Source organism: Falco punctatus (genome assembly GCF_963210335.1).
Source record: "Falco punctatus genome assembly, chromosome: 5".
In the NCBI taxonomy this organism is placed as follows: Eukaryota; Metazoa; Chordata; class Aves; order Falconiformes; family Falconidae; genus Falco; species Falco punctatus.
In genome coordinates, this window is record NC_137584.1 from 86,484,899 (window position 1) to 86,502,542 (window position 17,644).

Sequence of the window (17,644 nt, forward strand, 5' to 3'; positions counted from 1 at the left end):
TCCATGCCCCCTTCAGTGTTTCCTATTAACTCTGACACTTGCAGATTTGAGGTTGGAGAAGAGGCCCCGTGACCCCAAGTGAGGCAGGGCTGCAGTAATCCCAGGGAGCCTTTAGGAGTGTCTTGCAGCACCCCCATCCCCTAGTAAGCTGGATTTGCCACTACCAGCAGCAAGAACATGCTGTGTTGGTCCAGGAACCAAAGCCAAACGCTGCTCAGACATGCCATCTGTAAAAAATAATGATACCCTCCTCCCCACCATTCTGGGATTTGTACTTCAATTTGGTCATTCTGAGCTTTTCTGATCATTAGAGAAAACCTCCTGCCTCTGAGCAGGTTTCTTCAAAAAGCATATTTTGACATCTTTTACTTCTGAGCTGAAAAAGCAGCAGCCTGCATAGAAACCTAGCTCTCCTCACTCAGATGTACCACATTTTAAATTCAGAAACAAAGAGATGCACATGGGTAAGTGAAAGCACATCTTGCAGAGATCATCCGAGCGCTCCTACATCTTTCAGACTACTACCATAAGCACAACTTGTCGACCACTCCATCCGAGGGAAGAAATGAGAAATTATGAGGGTCACTGAGCACTCGGTGTATCTCCAAGTGCTGCAGTTATTTAACGAGCCGGCTATTGTAGCGGTGACACCAGGAGAAGGGCCGCGCTCCTCAGTGGGCTCCACACGCTCCACTGCCTGTGCACTGAGGTGGCTCGGCCACCACGGAGAGGACGAGTTTGCAAACCCCCCCAAATGGAGACTGCTTCCCGACAGCCGGGGCTGGGGTGTTATCCGCATGTTTGTGATTCTTTTTCACAGGAAGATTGCAATGTGTGGGTTTTGTTTTTTTCTTTTTTTTTTTTTTTTCTTTCTTTCTTTTTAAATGCACATTTAGTCTGAGCAGTAATGCAGGAGATCTGAGGTGCTAATATATGATGTGAGGAAGGACTGAAGTCTCCTGGGGGGGGGTGGGGGGGGGGTCTTTTTGGCAATGACTTGCCTCAGTGAGAGATTTGAATGAGGAATGCTACGTGCACTGAAAATCACTCACAGGACACATGCACACAGAGGTGAAAGCTTGGTTGGTGCAGGGGGAGAGCTTCCCCTCCTCACGGTGCCCCCCTCATGCCCCTTTTTCTCCATCCCTGGGATACTTGTCCCACCCTGGTTTCTCCATTTCCCCCTTCTCAGCAGCCACATGATGCTTCCCCAGCAAATTCTTCTGTGGGTCAGACCTGCTAGTACACATGGTGCTGCAGGGACAGGACTGGCTCATTTCCAGGTCATCTCTAAAACGAATGGGATTTAATATGTGCAAGAGGCTGGATTTGTGGGTAGAGGTTAGAAAAGCTACTGTTTTCCAAATTGGATTCCTTACTCCTCAGGACAAGCAGTGATGCCAGGTTTTCTGCTGCAGACATAACCGTCATGCCGTTGGCACAAGCAGCCCCACCAGGTTGCACCAGTTCTAAATCAGTTACTAAAATAAATAGCAGTACTAGTTAAATTAGTTATTTCTGGTCAGAAAATGAAGATGAATTAGCAAAAACAGATCAAATACTGCAAAAAACCCCTGACATTTTAAATTAAGACTTTTTTTTCAAGTCAAGATTTTGAAATGGAAAGCAAAGGTTTTAAAAAAGCAAGCAGTAGACATTTTAAAAAATGAGTGATACCCCACACACTAACTTTTCGCCTATATTCTACCATAATAAAAGACAACTCTGGGATCAAAGCTAATTCCATCAGGAGTTGCGATAGGTGTCCTTATAGCATGCATATACTCTCTTTACAACATGAAAGATCAAAATCTTTCCAATTCGTTTAGAGGTTTATAAATGCTAGACTGCTTGGTCAGTATTTGTCTAAAAGGTAAAACCAGGACAGTGGTTTAGTTGCAAGGTCAGGTATTTGACAAAGCGAAGTTGCTTTCAGCATGGTACACAATGCCTAGAGGTATCTGGAAAGAAAGGGATCTGTGGAAAGGACACCTCTAGTCAGTAGGCTTATATTTGCCTCTCAGGATATTTGATAGTATCACTGAATCACAGAACAGTTGAGGTTGGAAGGGACCTCTGGATGTCATCTTGTCCGACCTCCCTGCTCAAGCAGCATCACCTGCAGCTGGTTGCCCAGGACTGTGTCCAGACAGCTTTTGAGTATCTCAAAATATCAATCCAGTATCTTGGATGGAGACTCCACAACATCTCTGGGCAACCTGTGCTGGTGCGTGATCACCCTCACAGTGAAAAAGTGCGTCCTGATGTTCAGACAGAACCACCCGTGTTTCAGTTTGTGTCCATTGCCTTTGGTCCTGTCGCTGGACACCACTGGAAATAACCTGGCTCCATCTTCTTTACACCCTCCCTTCATATATTTGTATATGTTGATGAGACCCCCTCTGAGCCTTCTCTTCTCCTGGCTGAACTGTCCGAGCTCTTTCAGCCTTTTGTGATGGGAGATTTACTCCAGTCCCTTAATCATCTTTATGGCCATTTGCTTGACCATCTCCAATAACTCCATCCCTCTATTACACTGGGGAGCCCAGACCTGGACACAGCACTCCAGGTGTGGCCTCACCAGTGCTGAGCAGAGGCAGGACCACCTCCCCTGACCTGATGGCAACACTCCTCCTAATGCAGTCCAGGGTATCATCAACCACCTTTGCTGGAGGGGCACATGGCTGGGTCATGTTCAGCTTGGTGTCCACCAGCTCCCCCAGATCCTTTTCTGCAAAGCCACCAGCTGGCCAGTCGGCCCACATATGATACACATGATGTTGCCAAGTGCAAATCTAGGAGGCAGTTTGCTGTAATTAGAAAGGTTTTGTCAGCCCTGGTGTCCCGTGATACCTCGAATAGGTGGTGTCCTCAGCAGTAGGTATACAGGGTATACTTCTCTCTTTAGCGATACATAGGGCATACTGCCATCAGTAGTGGGCAGAGTTAAGGTTCACAGAGCTCGAAGGCTGAATCTTTCAAGTATATTTTGAAATATCTTGAAAACTTTGCCTTAGCTTAGAATTTCCGAATTGAATATGAAATAGACTCAACATAGGAGACTATTTTTTTCCTTATAGTACATATCTGCATTTACAGCCCAAGTGTGTTAATTAAGCATTTGATATACGATTTTTTAGGGATTCCTTCCTCTACATTTTCTTCAAAAATGTCTTGGGTAAATCTTGCTTGTGAAGGGAGACCGTCATTATTCTAAGCAAAAAAATAAGGGAAAAAAGTCTGTTCTGTGCAAAGCCTGTGTGCTCTGCAGGAGTTTATTTGTAGCAGTTATGATCACAGAAGGAGTTCTGGGTGATAAATACGTCCAAGCCTTCAGTGGCAGATCTTTATCAGTGCTGGAACGCTATACGGTACTAATGCCGTATTGTCAAAGTGTCTGGGTTTTCCCATGGATGGTGTTTCTTCCTCTGTGGACTCCCAAGTTACACAAATCCTGTGGTCACTTGTTTCAATACGTAATAAAATCTGGCTACTCTAAGGTACACCCAAGGTATATCCTTTCCTGAAATTTCAGACTTGAGCGTCACTATGGTACCATCCAAAAGTCAGAGTGCTAGTGGGCAAGAAGGCCAGTATAAATAAGATGATTTCTAATTCTTAGGGCAAGAAGACATTTAGATAAGATATCCGCAGGGACGGGGGGGAAATCATTATTTTTTACAATTTCATGTTGTCAGGAAGGCAGGTCTTCTTAACACTATTTTGAGAAACAAAGCAAAACACCTAGCAAAAGAGTAAATCTATAAACCCATAAACCTACGCTTATTCAGGTCAGTCATTTTAGGTTAGGTGATGCCAGAGGGATAGAAATTGCTTTTTTACCAGCAATCCAAGTACATCGTTATCTACAGAGAATTTACCATCTTCCCATAATAATATCCCATCTCTAGAAATACACTTATCCCTTAAAAGCAATCAGCTGCAAATTTGAATATAACCAAATTCCTTTGGAAAACATTTTAGCTATGCATATTTTCCAGTATTGCTCTCTTCTCTCTTTCTCTTCGTTCCTGTTGGTGATGGGCAAATCGGTGTAAAATCACGGCAGGCAGCAGGACCTTTATGCACTTTACCACAGCCTCCTTATTACACTGGGCTTAGGTAACAGGTTTGCACCTTTTTTTGTGTGAAGAGGAGAACTTGCCTTCGCAGCCTTGCATGCAGAAAGGCCTGTCTACAGCAAATCAAGTTACAATTTTGAGCCACATTCTGCTTTCCATGTTTGCATAAAACTCCCACTGACATGAATAAGAGTTCTGTGTATATCATGCTGTGTAATAAATAGCATTCAAAACAGAACCTATGCAAAGCTTTCTCACTGTTTTGGGCTACCAATTTATCCTTGTATTTACAGAATATTGATGTAAGCAGATGCCCAAACTGCCTGTCATTTTTAAAATATGCAGAGATGAGTGCGACAGTGGCTACTGAGTACAAAACCACCGCAAACTTTCTGGGGCTACGATCTCGCTGCACTTTCCCAGGGAAAGATGCCCTCACCCTGACTCAGCTCCATGCACACAGGCACACTCACCCTCTTGGCAACTGGTGTGCAGCTGAGCTCACCCTTGCCTTCACTGGCACTTTGGCTTCCTTGCAGCTATGTTGGGGACGGGGGAGGAAAAAGAAGCACAACTCCTGATCCACCAGGTTCTATGTGGATGGGTTTTGTACAGCTCTGTCTGCCTATTAAAAGGAGCGGATCCTTTGCGATCCCTTGGGCTGTGAACAGAAAGCAGAACAGCAGCTTCCACAGCCATCAGAGGCACAACAGACCGGTTCCCTCTTCCCATAACACACAGACCTCTGACTCTTCCTGATTTCCGACATCAGAGGGAAGACTTTCCTCTCCTGTCTCCCATCTACGACGTTCTCTCCAAGTTTCTGGGTTTTAATAAGGCAATTGACAAATAGCATCAACACAGCATAAATCAAAATGCTAAATATTTATGTGCCATATAAATCTCAGAAAATGCTGTCATCTTTTGTCTACCCGTTTCAGAGCCTCAGCATGCTCATTACTCGTGCTAAGGGGGCCAGGGAGAAAATGAGTAACTAAGCTGGTTGTGACTGTAATTTCCCTCACTGAAAGTCTGATATAAGCATAATGAGAGGCAAGCGGGGCACACCACATCGATGTATGGAGATTGCCATCAGCAAGCACCACCCTCGGAAATGTTGGGATGGCTCTGCTAGGTATGATACCCAGTTTCCTGAATTTTCATAAATATCCTTTGATTAAAGCTCTTCCCAACCAGTTTTGGCCTAGGGCTCATTTCATCCACTGCTGTCCTCTCCCAGCAGCCAACACAAGCCCCAGGTGTGTTGCTGGCACCTTCTTGAGCCGTGTCCCCGCAGTGGGTGCTGGTCCTGGCCATCCTCGTCCCGCCTGCGCTGCTGGGGAGCACTGGGGGAGCAGAGGGCAGTCCAGGACTGCTCTTCCCAGCTGTGACCCACCTCCAGAACAGAAAAATTGAGAAACGCTATTCACCCTGGCAGCACGCAGCAGCTCATTGACTAGTGTCCTCCAACACTTGACTTCTTCCAAGCCAGCAAAATAGCTCTGTGCCTGCAGCCTGTGTGTGTGTGTATGTGCTTGCATGCCTGGGTGCATGCAAATCAGCTTTCCAAAAGCACCCTGTCCTTACTGAGTGTGCTTTGGAGATGTGCCACTCTACAAATATTGTAAAAGCCCTGTGGAGCTATTTTATTTTATTTTTGAGCATTGCTAATATATGACAACATCGTTTCCACCCTTTGCAATTTTCCACAGATGATTTCTACGTTATTTCATGTTGATTCTAAAACCATTTAATAGGGTTTCCACGGAGCTCAGCCATCTTGTGAAGGAAAATAAGTGGTTCTGCTGCCCTGAAGAAGCCAGAGGAGACAACTCTCAAAAAGATATTTGAATGCATGCTTTGTGTTGAGGAAGAAGAGTCACTCCGACAAGAGCAAAAAGCTGTAGCTAGTAAATCAGAAATTAAAATTCAGTTCTCTGCACAGGAAAAGCCACTTTCAGGTCAAAGAAGTTCTGGCTGTACAACATCTACAGCAAGGCACCAAACAATAACACCCTGTATCGTGATAGGAAAGATACAGTGACACGTTTGTAATGCTGTCACTGGTGACACTTATTTTAAGAGCTGGGAGCTTTCAGTTAGTGACTACTGAGTGATAATGGGCCCTCCGGTGTCTGCACAAAACTGGTTCCCATAAAACTTTTTCATATTCAAAATTTTTCATTTTTAGCTGTCTTGGATGTGGCAATTAATTTTGGAGCCAAGGAGACACTCCTGTGCATTTCCATGAAAATAAGTCACTGTTTGTATGTTTACTCAGAAGGGGATGAAAAATATTTAGTGATTTTCTACACCTCACTTATTGATTGTACAGCTAAGAAATCTGACATTTGTGGGGTGTGCTGGTGGAATGAAAAACAGCAAATTCCCAGTCTTATTTTTTATTTTTTGTAATTTTGATTTTGGTTTTTGAAAGTAAGAGCACGGTATCTATTTCTATCGTATATTTTAATGCTAAGTGTTGGCCTTACAAGATCTTTTAGGATGCATGAAAATCCACTTTAACTTGTAAACAACAGGGAAAGACAGAAGCATACAAAATAATTAAAGGGGAGTTAATAATGATTACAAGTGATTTGGGGCTGATGTTTATGATAAAAACTGTCCACAGCTTTGTATTATGAGACCATGGGTTTGGCAGCATACACCTCTGCTTAACATTAACAATTTGAATTTAATTTACCATATCGTTCAGGTTGATTTTTTTTCCTTTTTTTTTTTTTCTTTTTTTTTTTTTAATTTCTGATCCATCAGCTTTGGCCTTTCCAAGAATGAGGTTTGTGAAAAATATGTTGTTTTGCCCAAATTTAAATGTTCTGGCAACTTTTTCTTGGATCCATTGTAGCATTCCCATGCTTCGAAGCAGGGCTTGAAATCTGGCAGGGGATTGGACTCAAGTTCAAGGCTATGCCTTGTACCATCTTTCTGAAAATCCACCTAATTTGGCCAATGCATGCTTTTTGGGGGAAAAAAAAATCTCACTTCATAGCTGCGCAGTGGAGACTCTATGGATGTTAACAGATAAAACCCCCAAGAATACCACCGTCATGAAGCATGCTCCATCTCATCATTATCTCCAAGAGACAATAGGGACCGAACATGTACCTCTCCGTGAAATAACAGAGCATGCCTGAGGCCAGCGTTACGGGAGAGAAGCCAGCCTTTCCCTGTAATAGCTGCTCCAGGCTGAGTTAGAGCCAGCACTGAGAAGAGGGGCCATATCTGCCACGTACAAGGCTATATCTGCATGGTACCCTTGGGTTATGTTCATGCTGGTGGACCTGCAAGCATGTACAAACTCTAGTAGGTGGGTATTCATCAGGTTGCCACTCAACTGGCTTCCAGAGGGGCAGACAGAGGCTCTGTTGAGGTCTCTGATGCGGATGACCAGGGAATCAGGACTGCAGATCACAGAACCTTGAGTACTTTCTGCTCAGTCAACTTGCTGCCTCTGGGACACTCCTGGGAGGGGCTGTTTAAGTTGGAGGCTTCGGATGCAGAGGAGACAGCAAGTGGAATGAGGATGGGAAAAGGGATGGAAAAAATTAAACAAGGGGTCTGTTGACACCGCAACTAGGAGAGCAAGATCAGCTGGGATTGGGATTATCTGGACAAGTAGGCTGGGAATGGAAGCCGGTGGCTGGAAGCAACAGAGAATTGAAATGAGCCCCCGAGGATCTGGGGGCAGACAACGGGATCAACTGTGGAGCCAGGACAGGAGGAAGGCTGGGTTCCAGGGGGATGATTAGACTGGGAGGGGCAAAGAACCGAACTGGGAAAGGAAGACAAATGTGGTAAGGAAGCAGTTGTAGAGGATGGCCTGGGAACAAGAAGGAAAAGTGCCAACACAGAGATGCAGAGGAGCACCAGGACTGGACAGAAAGCTCAGGAAATCTTAACTAGGCCTGTTGGACAGTATGAGGAAAGAAATGCAGACCATAAATCAGAGTGCAAACTGTCAGGGAAAGACTGGATGTAGTGAGGTAAGGAGCCTGGGCTAAGTAAGTGTGAAGTCTAAAAAGCAAGAGAAATGAGAAGGCAAAAATAGGGAGCAGAGAGGTGGGGGCATAAATCATTTAGAGGACAGGAGACGGAATAGGTCAAAGCACGAGGAAGAACGAGTATGACCAGCAGAGTACATTTCTTAGTCATTTTCCTACAGCGTCTGGAAAGAACTGTACTGTTATGGGGGATCCCAATGGATTTCCAATTTGGAGAAATGTGTTCACGAGAGAGCACTGTAGATGAGACCTCTTTGACACAAGAGACACGGCAGCCAGCATGAGGAAATTCCAGTTTGGACTTCGTTACGGTGTGTATGATGAACTGGAAGTTGGTGGCTGCTTAGGGACATTTTTCGTGACCTGACTGCACTTAACTACAGCAAAGACAGTAACCCCAGTGGTACGCATACTTGACACTTGAGAAGGGCTAATACCTCAGGGTGATAAGAAACTGGAGGAAAACTGGGAGCAAAAATTTGCAAAGACACCAAGAAAGGTGTGTAAGAACACTCAAGTCATAAGGTCAAGAGGTCAAGCTTTCACAATTAAGAAAAAGGGCAGATTTGAGTCTGACAGCTCCTCCTGTTTGCAAGGCAAAGAGGAGCCACAGCTTAGGGGGAAAAAAATGCAAATGGAAGGGCAAGAGAGACCAAACCAGAGGCATACACATTTTTGCAAAAACAAAGCAGGTTCAAAGAGCAGGGGAAGCAGCAGACTGAGAAGGTCAAGAACGATTTATTTAATATAGTCAAATCAAAAGGAACTGGCATCAGCCTATTATTGGTGGGGGTGATGCCAACGTTGTTAATGATGCAGAAATAACTCAGTGCGTATTTTTGTTCTACTTGGAAAGAAGTGGGGCAACATATCAGTATCAAATGAAGATGTGAAAGTCCTTTCCAATCTACAAATAACTGAAGAGTATATTAAATGACTGCTAGAGAAATGAATATTTTAATATTAGCTGTTTTGGATAAGTAGTGTGCAAGAGCTGTAAAAGTTTTTCTGAGAAAATCTCTTTCCCACTATTATTTCTGGCAAATATTTGTATATGAAGGAAATCCTGGAAGGCTCCAGAAGATCCTACATGACATAAGGCAAACCATAGAAAGCATATTTTCCACAGTGGATATTGACATCACCTACTACAGTCTTTGGTGTGGAAGTCCTGATCTCCCACCTGCAGGCGGGAGCCAATGTGTGAAGCACAGAAAGCCCAGGAGCCCCACAGGTGTCACCTCGAAGAACTGGACCCTTCTCACCTCCCTGTGTGATCCACCATCTATAAACAGGAATAATTCTGCGCCCTCATCTCGGAAAGGTGTTGTGAAAATGAACCTCACTGGTACAACAGGGATAAGTACACTAGAAGAGTCTGCAGGAAACAGAATCGCTCCATCTTCACATCGGGGTCTGAACAGTGGTCAGTGAACAAGGCACAGGGTCTTGCACTGAGCACAGACCCAATACAAATAGCTGCTCATTAAGTGAGACCACCTGCTCCATGAGCTGGATGAGGCAGGGACTCTGTGGGACAAACAGTGCAGGATTATGCTCATGTAATTAAAGACTGCCGCAACGTGTGTACGCACAGAGGGGCCAAACTGGAGCTCTGCAAGCCAACTTAGCAGCGGCCTTTTGTAGCTTCTCAGCACTTGGTTTTGGCACCCTTAGTAATGACCTTTCACTGCAGTTTGTGTGTGTACCGTCACTACGTAGTCTTTGATAAGGGACCAAAGCTTATGCAGCATTGCAGAACTCATTGGAACCTCTTTTAATTCCCTCCGAGACATCACTGGTGTGAAACAAGACAAAAGGTGGTACAGGGAGTAGACAAAAGGAGCTATGAGACCGTTTGTATTGCAAAACACATCCAGTGAGCAAGTGGGAAGGAAAAGAGAAAGGACAAATGCCGAACGTGATGCTTGCATGACAACTGCCAACAAATCCCTCTTTGTCTCCCTAAGACCCCAAACTTGGGGGAAGTTTGCCTTCTGATCCCAGTTCCAGCTCTGTGACTCAAGCTTCGCTCTCTAGATCTGCAGTGTATCTTCCCATTTATCTCTTAACTAAGATAATTTCTGAGTCCTATATGAGTCATCAGTGGGTTTTATATAGAAACCAAAGAAGGTTCTTCCAGTCTCTCAGTAAGATATGCCGTGCTGCCAGGGAAGCACTTTTGGTTGTTCTGACGAGCAATTGTAACTGCTCTGAATTGCCAGAAATACCGTCTGAAGAGCAAAAGGATCATTTGCCATCTAAATCCAAAAGGGTTTATAATGCAATCTTTGTGTCGCCTGAATGCGTTGATCCCACCTTGCAATCGCTGATATTAGGCTTTGCAAACTGGCCAGATCCCAGTGGGTATAATTTTCAGGCTGGCTAACTCACAGGGTTCGAGTGATGCCACTCGGGGGCTCGGAGCCAGCGGAGGGGAGGGGGTGGCGTGCGACACACGGGAAGGGGTCTGAGTCAGGGCTCCTGAGAGCAAGGAGACCTGCCTCCTCTCTCCTTCCTGCTTCTGGAAACCACTCCTTGCAAGCCGGGTCCACTCGCTGACAGCCACCTACCCTGCAGTTAGGTCCTGTCCTTTCTCAGCTGAGACAGGAGGGACAGGTGGCCCATGCCGGAAGCAGTGGCTGCGGCACAGGAGCAGGGGGGGGATCCTGGTCGAGAGCCCAGAGCTGCCATGTGACAAACAGGAGGCCAGGTATTAACAGGTGGGTGAGAAGACAGGGGCTGGCTGCCTGCTCAGGGAAGCGGCCGTTTTAAAACCAAGGCGGCAAGGATCACAGGGAGAGCGTGCACGGTGGGGAGGGCATATTTTGAAGAGGAGGAGGAAGGAGCTGTTTTGGAATTGGGTGTAAAGCCATTTGTTTGGAGGAATGCCAGGGTAACAGTAGGTGCCCAGAACAAATGCGCGCAGCCATCCCAGCACTCAGAGCCCGCATGCTCGTCCTTCGCAGTACCTAAGTAGGTCAGCCCATTTCTTCAACCTTTCCTCTTCCCTTTCTCACTTGCTCTCTTTGTGGGAGGTGGCGGTGGCGGTAGCAGAGGGGCTACACCCGTTTTCACTGATTTCCAACACTGTCTACGTGTGAACAAGAGAAGCGGAGAGAAGCTAAAGCTGCTTTCTTATTAACAGCTGGTGACAGTCCCTTTACACAGTGTGTGTCGCATTTCTTAGCCGAGGTAGAAAGGAGTGAAAGAGGAAGGCAGTTATTTAAAGTTTAACATTACAGATGAATTACAAGGATATTCTGAGGCTCACAGTCCCCCTCAGCAATTCTGCGAGCCCCGAGGCTGGCCTCGCCACACCTTTGCAAGTGACTATTTTAGGCAAGTGCGCTCATCGGGTTCAGGAGGACGACTGCTCCAAGTAATTCTGGGATGCAGGTTTCGCACCACAGGATGCCAGCGGGATCCAGTGAAGGTTATGGACTGTCTAGCCTGAACTCCATCTGTGCCCTGAAGTTTCCTCTTGGCTGGGCACCGCTGAAGGACCAGAAGCAGCCAGTAGGAAGCAGTAGGCACAAGGGCTCATGGGGAATTTAAGCCATCTGAACGTGGCACTCAGTTTTTTAAGACAACGTTTTTTTAAATGCTGTGAACATATTGCACCCAATTATAATTGCGTTATGTACTCCGTGCCATGCTATGAGTGCATGCCTCCTCCTAGCTATGGAGGGGCAAATCTGACATACATACAACAAGTGTGCTGTTTTCTCCTATGTAGCTTCTCCCAGCCCGCGTATCACGATAGTATTTGCATGCCTCCCAGTAGGGCACTGAACTGTGTGGCTAACATCTGCCACGTGTTGTTTGTTCTGTCCTCCTCTCCCAAGGAAGGAGGTGAGTGTAGTGAAGCATCTTGTTTTTGCAGCACATTTGTTCGGCTTTTGCTTTCGCTGCATGCGGAGCTATGTATTTGCGTTAGCGAAAGTAAGGGCACAGAAACGTGTCCTGCAATCGGAAATGCCTTTATTTCAGTAAGGGGAATTATGGCTAATTAAGTCAAATTAAAAAGGGAAGGGAGACTTGATTTTCTTTATTCTCAGCATACTCTGTTTGACAAATGGGTCTTAACCACAGATGACAGTATTAGCTTCAGCCTCTCAGACAAGGAAATCTTGGCTGCTATTCCCTCTGCCCATTTATCTATGATAAATTTAAAGACACATGTTCTCCCTTCCTAGACAAACACTCTTCAGCTCTTTTTTTTGATCCAACAGTAAAATAGGTTTTAAATCTCTTTATATGTGTCCTTTTTTCCCTTTCTTGGAATGGGCAGCTTTCTACACGATACAGCCCGTGGACCCTGCCAAACACTAACACTGGCTCTGGACACAGCTCTGGTTCGTGGCAGTGCAGGTCTGCACCCGGTTTGGTGGCAGGGGCACTTCTGAAGCCGAGGAGCGTGGCCTATATGCACTTCTATCTCGAGAGCTGTATTTTAAGTATTTTCACCTTTGTGTTATGCAGGGGTTTATTAACAATCCTTAATCAAGCAAATAACCAGTATCATTCAACAAAACCCAATTCTGGTATTCTAGGGGGCACTGAAATGTAGGACAGGCTGACTTTTCAAGACTGGAGACAAAATCTGTATTTTAGCCAGAAACTGAAGCATCATTACTTGAGCCCAGAGGTTACATCCTATGCAGTGGGGGTGTGTTTTTCAGCTCTTATGGTTTGATTTGATTTTATTTTTTTAGTTAGAATCCTCTCAGAGATTTTCTTGCAATCAGTATGAAAACAAAACCACATCTGTGTTGCTTTTAACAATAAGTTGATTTACACTTTTTCTGTGTGTATTTTGAGATGTCCTGATTTCATAGGGACCAAGTGAGAATTTCTTTGCTTTATGCCATAGTAAAATGCTCAGTTTCTTACAATCTGCCACTGCCTTTCAGGCACTCTGTCTCATCTTGCACTTGCTGGGCTGGTGTTATGACAGAAAACAAACACAGGTCATGAAAGCATTAAAGGAAGCAAATAGTGCCTTTAATCCTGGAGGTGTGCCATGCCAGAAGCGTCAAAGCTGAGACTTTCCTGATGTCCATGACGGGCCTCCAAGGCAGGTCAGCTCCCAGCCTGCGCCAGCAGCCCTGGACTGGGAGTACTTCGGAGATGGATGCTGGCAAGGTCTGTGCCACGTCTCCAAGGTCCAGCATGACATGTAGTGTTTCTGGGTGTTGAACACCCATTAAAAGACTCAGTCCCTAGGCCTTGCAGGAATGTAAGACTGCAGTTTCTTCTTGGTGACTGTTCTTCTGATGTTAAAGCAACTCTAGAGGAGGAAAAAAATAACAATAGCAGCGAATACACTGAACACCAGGCCAGGGCAATATGAAGCCTGCTCTACAGTTAACCCATGGGCTAATGGAGGCTACCGAGCCCGGCCCTGGGGCATGCTGCAGGGTGGCGAGATGGCCTGCTGGGCTGTCCCCAGGCCCCTCGGGCAGACCACCATCACCAGACACCCCCATGCCACAGCCAGGCCTGGCCCTGGCCCGAAGCGCACTGCCCCGAGCCCCCACTGCCCACCCGGCCTTGGCCCTGCTGAGGCCAGGAGTCAGCGCTGGACCTGGAAGAGCTGGCGGGTGTCCGCTCCTCCCTGCCTCCCCCACAAACATTTGTTTGTCTTAAATGCAGCTTTTTTTTCCCCCTTGGGCTGCCACAGATTTTCCACCTCTGCCGCCAACCAACGGCCGGCGGGGGACGTTCGTTAGCGGCCATGAGGAAGGCCGCCTCTCCCGGTGCCAGGCCTTTCTGGTGAGGGAGGCAGGCAGCAGCTTTGCGTAAAATGCCGAACAACCTTCCTTGTTTTCCTTGGTTGCCAGGGTAGGAGCTGACAGTGTCCCCGAAGGACTCCCCGTGACATGGCGGGGACAATGGGAAGGTATGTTTTCTTGACCCGCTGCAGGAAATCCTGTGCGTCTTGCCGGGGAACGCAACATTTTCCTGCCCTGTCTGCAGCCAGGCTGCGGCTCAGGGGGCCCGTGGCAGCCCGCTTCAACGTGCTGTCTTTTGAACCTCCCTTAAATTTTAAGTCGGTTCTATTGGGTGCCCAGGCACCTGCTGGGGGCCTGGTGTGCTGTGGAGGTGCTGGGGGAGGGGGGAGGGGGGACAGCATCCTTCCTCTGGCACTGAGGGGGGACAGTTCATGCTGTAAACAACGGTGAGCCTCCCAGCTATCACCTGCTATCAGTCACAGGGGCGATGCTGTCTCTCCTGGCTGGAGCTGAGCTGACCGTTTCTACTCGGCATTACCATTGCTGTTGATTAACTGATATTTTTTTTTTTTTTTTAAAGAAACAATTCGGAAAGTGACGCATTACTTCTGCCTGTGGACAGAGGGAACAGCTGAAACGTGGGAGTCCAGACTACAGCTGTGTGACTACGGCTTTTAAAAAAAAAAAAAAAAAACACGCATATTTTAGTGAATAAAAACTACTGATTCCCTCTGCTGGTGTTAGGGACCTTATTTACTTACCAAGGTTGGGGTAGTGGGGGTTCTAGCCACCAGCCTATCTGTGAAGGGAAAAGAGAGACAAGCGGGAGAAGCCATGACCTGTTCACAACTGAGGGTGTTTAAAGCACAGCAGTCACCCTGCCTGGCCTCCTTCCTCCGTTCCACCCATACATCTGTATCTTCTTCTCTTGGTCATCGCTTAGGGTCCTGTCACGCAAAGCATCCTGACTGCCACAGGTGATTGCGTCCATCAGGGGAATGGTGTCATGCCTGGGAAATAAATATTCACACAGATAAATTAGCCTCAGAAAGGCTTCTGCAGCCATTTGGAAAAGCTTCACACTCTAAGACCCGTCAAATGTTTAGGGAATGTGTGTGGATAATTTCTGAACAGGAAAAAATAGAACAAAACAAGTTTTTTCCTACGGTGGCCACACAGAGAGACAATGCCATTAAGGCTGGGTGACAGATCCATTAGAGAAAATGATTAGCAAAGACTCCAAATAACCTATTTATTGACAAATCCGGGGTGGGATTTTCATGTGTTTCTCTTTTTTTGCCCTAATTCCTTGCCAGGCAGCTATGAACAGGGGCATGCCCGTGAACTTGGTGCACACTGTGTGCCAAATTCATGCTGCGTGGAGAAGGCTGCGTTTCTTAGAAAATTCATTTGCAAAACTAATGGGGCTGGCTGAAAACGTCTACCTTTCCCCTTCTCCCCTTCAAAAAAGATGCAGGAAGAGCAACACCTCCTGGAAACATTTGTGCTGGAATTGTGCAGTTCCTTGCACTTCCAAAATAACTTCCCTTACACAAATGCCTCCAATGGCTACATGCCATTAGAGCATGAGGGACACCTCCTTGCTAATATGCTGTCTCCCAGCAGCTACCACAAGCAAAATCTTATCATTAATCTGTGCACCAGGGCCAAATGCAGAGGCAAGCTGCTTGAGGAGAGGGACCTCACGTAAACAGCTCCACAAAACAGATGTGGTATGCAATGTGCCACAGGACCTCAACGTGGGAAACTTTCACCCTGCCCTAGGTGGGGCTGGCTTCTGGTCCCATGGTCAGTGGGCAAGGAAATGGGTGCTGCTTTCCTGGAAATCAGGCTTTAAACCTAGCAGCTGGAGAGTGAGAGAACACAGGAATCGGGATTTTCCTCAAGCATTTTAGCCAGTGTGGTGTGCAGGGGTACATCCTTCGATGTATCAGCATTTAACCATCTACCTCTCCAGCTGTTCTTCCTACGGATGCTGCACTCATCCCTGTAACCAGGAGATTGTGTCTCTGGGAAGAAATGTTTGCACAGGGAACATATACATATATTGGGGTAGAGTTACAAGTGCTGAGAGGTTTTATCATCTGTTTTTTTGCCCCCCATCTGGGGGTTTCTTCCCTCTCTGCATCTCCTTCCTCATCTTTCCTCATCTGTGATTTGTCTCCCTCCTCACTGTGTGTCTTTGTTTGTCCCCTCTCTGCCCTTGCCCTCCCTTTCCCCTCTCAGCTCTTCTGCCTTCTTCTGAGGTACTGCAGCCTCTTCCTAGTGCTTGGAAAATGAATATAAAAACTGCAGTCTTAATGGGAAAAGAAAGCAAACAGTTGCAATAAGCAACTCTTCTTAGGAGCAGTCTGACCAGTGAGTCACTTCCAGGGCTTTTGAAATGACAACAGGCATCTTCTCCTTTCTTTGCTGTTGTGGCAGTTGTGTTCCTCACAGCAATGCTTACCAGCCAGTGGAGATGGGGCCCCCTTATGCTTGGTGCTGCATAAATCATTTTCTTTAGCCTGGGGAAAAAAGGAAAGGAAAAAAAAAAAAAAAAGAACAACTAAAGAAGATGAATGCATGATTCAAGGATTTACTGCTTAGATTGCTTTGGGGGTCTTTTATTCCTCACCCTTTCCTGTGTTTCCCTCCCAGGCTGCATCTCCTGCTGGCCTAGCCCTTCACCCCACCCCATCACTCTCTCTTATGTCTGGCTGCTCCCATCTGATTTACCTTCCACTTCACTTTGTCCCCTCCTTTGTCCACCCGCATGCTTCTCTCGCTGTCACTTACTCCCTCTCCCGTGTGGCCAGATCCCCTGGTTGCCTTCTCCATTCTGCAGTACTGGGTAGCTTTTCATCACCTTGCTGGTGGAATCAAGAGATGCAAAATATTCAGTGTGAGGTAGACACTGAATGGTTAAAACTTGGCAAAGTTATAGAAAACTGAAAACAGGCTCTCATAGCAGAAAGTGTCAGGTACCACCAGCTCCAGCTAAATTAAATTCTGTCCCTGTAGTGTGTATGCACAGAGACATTTATATTCATATTTTTAACAGCCTTCTAAACTCTGCAGTTCACTGACAAACCCTTCATGAAGCTATCATTCCTTTTTTAACACCTGAACTTTAAAATGTCACATATAGCATTTAAAAGGACAGGCAAATAACCAAGGAAACATCCTAGCATGCATTTTGCTTCCTCTCCTTATGGTTGATCTAAAGTCCATGGAAATCAATGGCAGTCTTTCCATCTAGTTCAGCAGAGTTCGCAATCCAGTAGGTTGGTTCCTTCTATAATTTCCGACGAAAAAGACCCCACACAAACGTGGGGTTTTGAGTTTCCTTTTACTCACATATCTGGCAAGACTGATGTGCTGTCAAATGATCTTTTCAGTGCTAAATATACACCATTAACTACTAATAAAAAAACAGGCTTTAAAAATTCAGCTCTTTTTGGCATCTGTACAGAGCATTCCACTTGATCTCACAAGATGTATGGTTTGCACTAGGATTGCAGTCGCAGTTTTCTTGTTAAAGCTGTCAACCGTTCCAGTGTCTATCTTTACAATGCAATTCAAACCTTGGTTAGGAAAATAGGCGTTTTTGCTTGAACTATGATATTAAGATCCTTTGCCAGCCCTTTTCTGTATCCATTTGCAGGCTACAGCTCCTGTTAAAACTAGGTTGCAATGTGAAAACCAGGGAGGGAAGAAGCTGATCCCTTCTGTTTGAGACACTTTCTCCCAGTGGCAGAGATGGCATGGACATTAAATGCTTCCTTAAACATGCTATTTT

General features: G+C 46.0%; 1 long non-coding RNA gene across 1 annotated transcript in view; it reads right to left on the reverse strand.

Moving 5' to 3' along the window:
* Positions 1-981: 981 nt before the first annotated feature.
* LOC308065042 overlaps positions 982-17,644 on the reverse strand; it is a 33,220-nt gene continuing 16,557 nt past the window's right edge. The window contains exon 2 of the long non-coding RNA XR_013928632.1: positions 982-16,370. This is a non-coding gene — a long non-coding RNA (uncharacterized lncRNA). The remainder of the gene's footprint in view (positions 16,371-17,644) is intronic.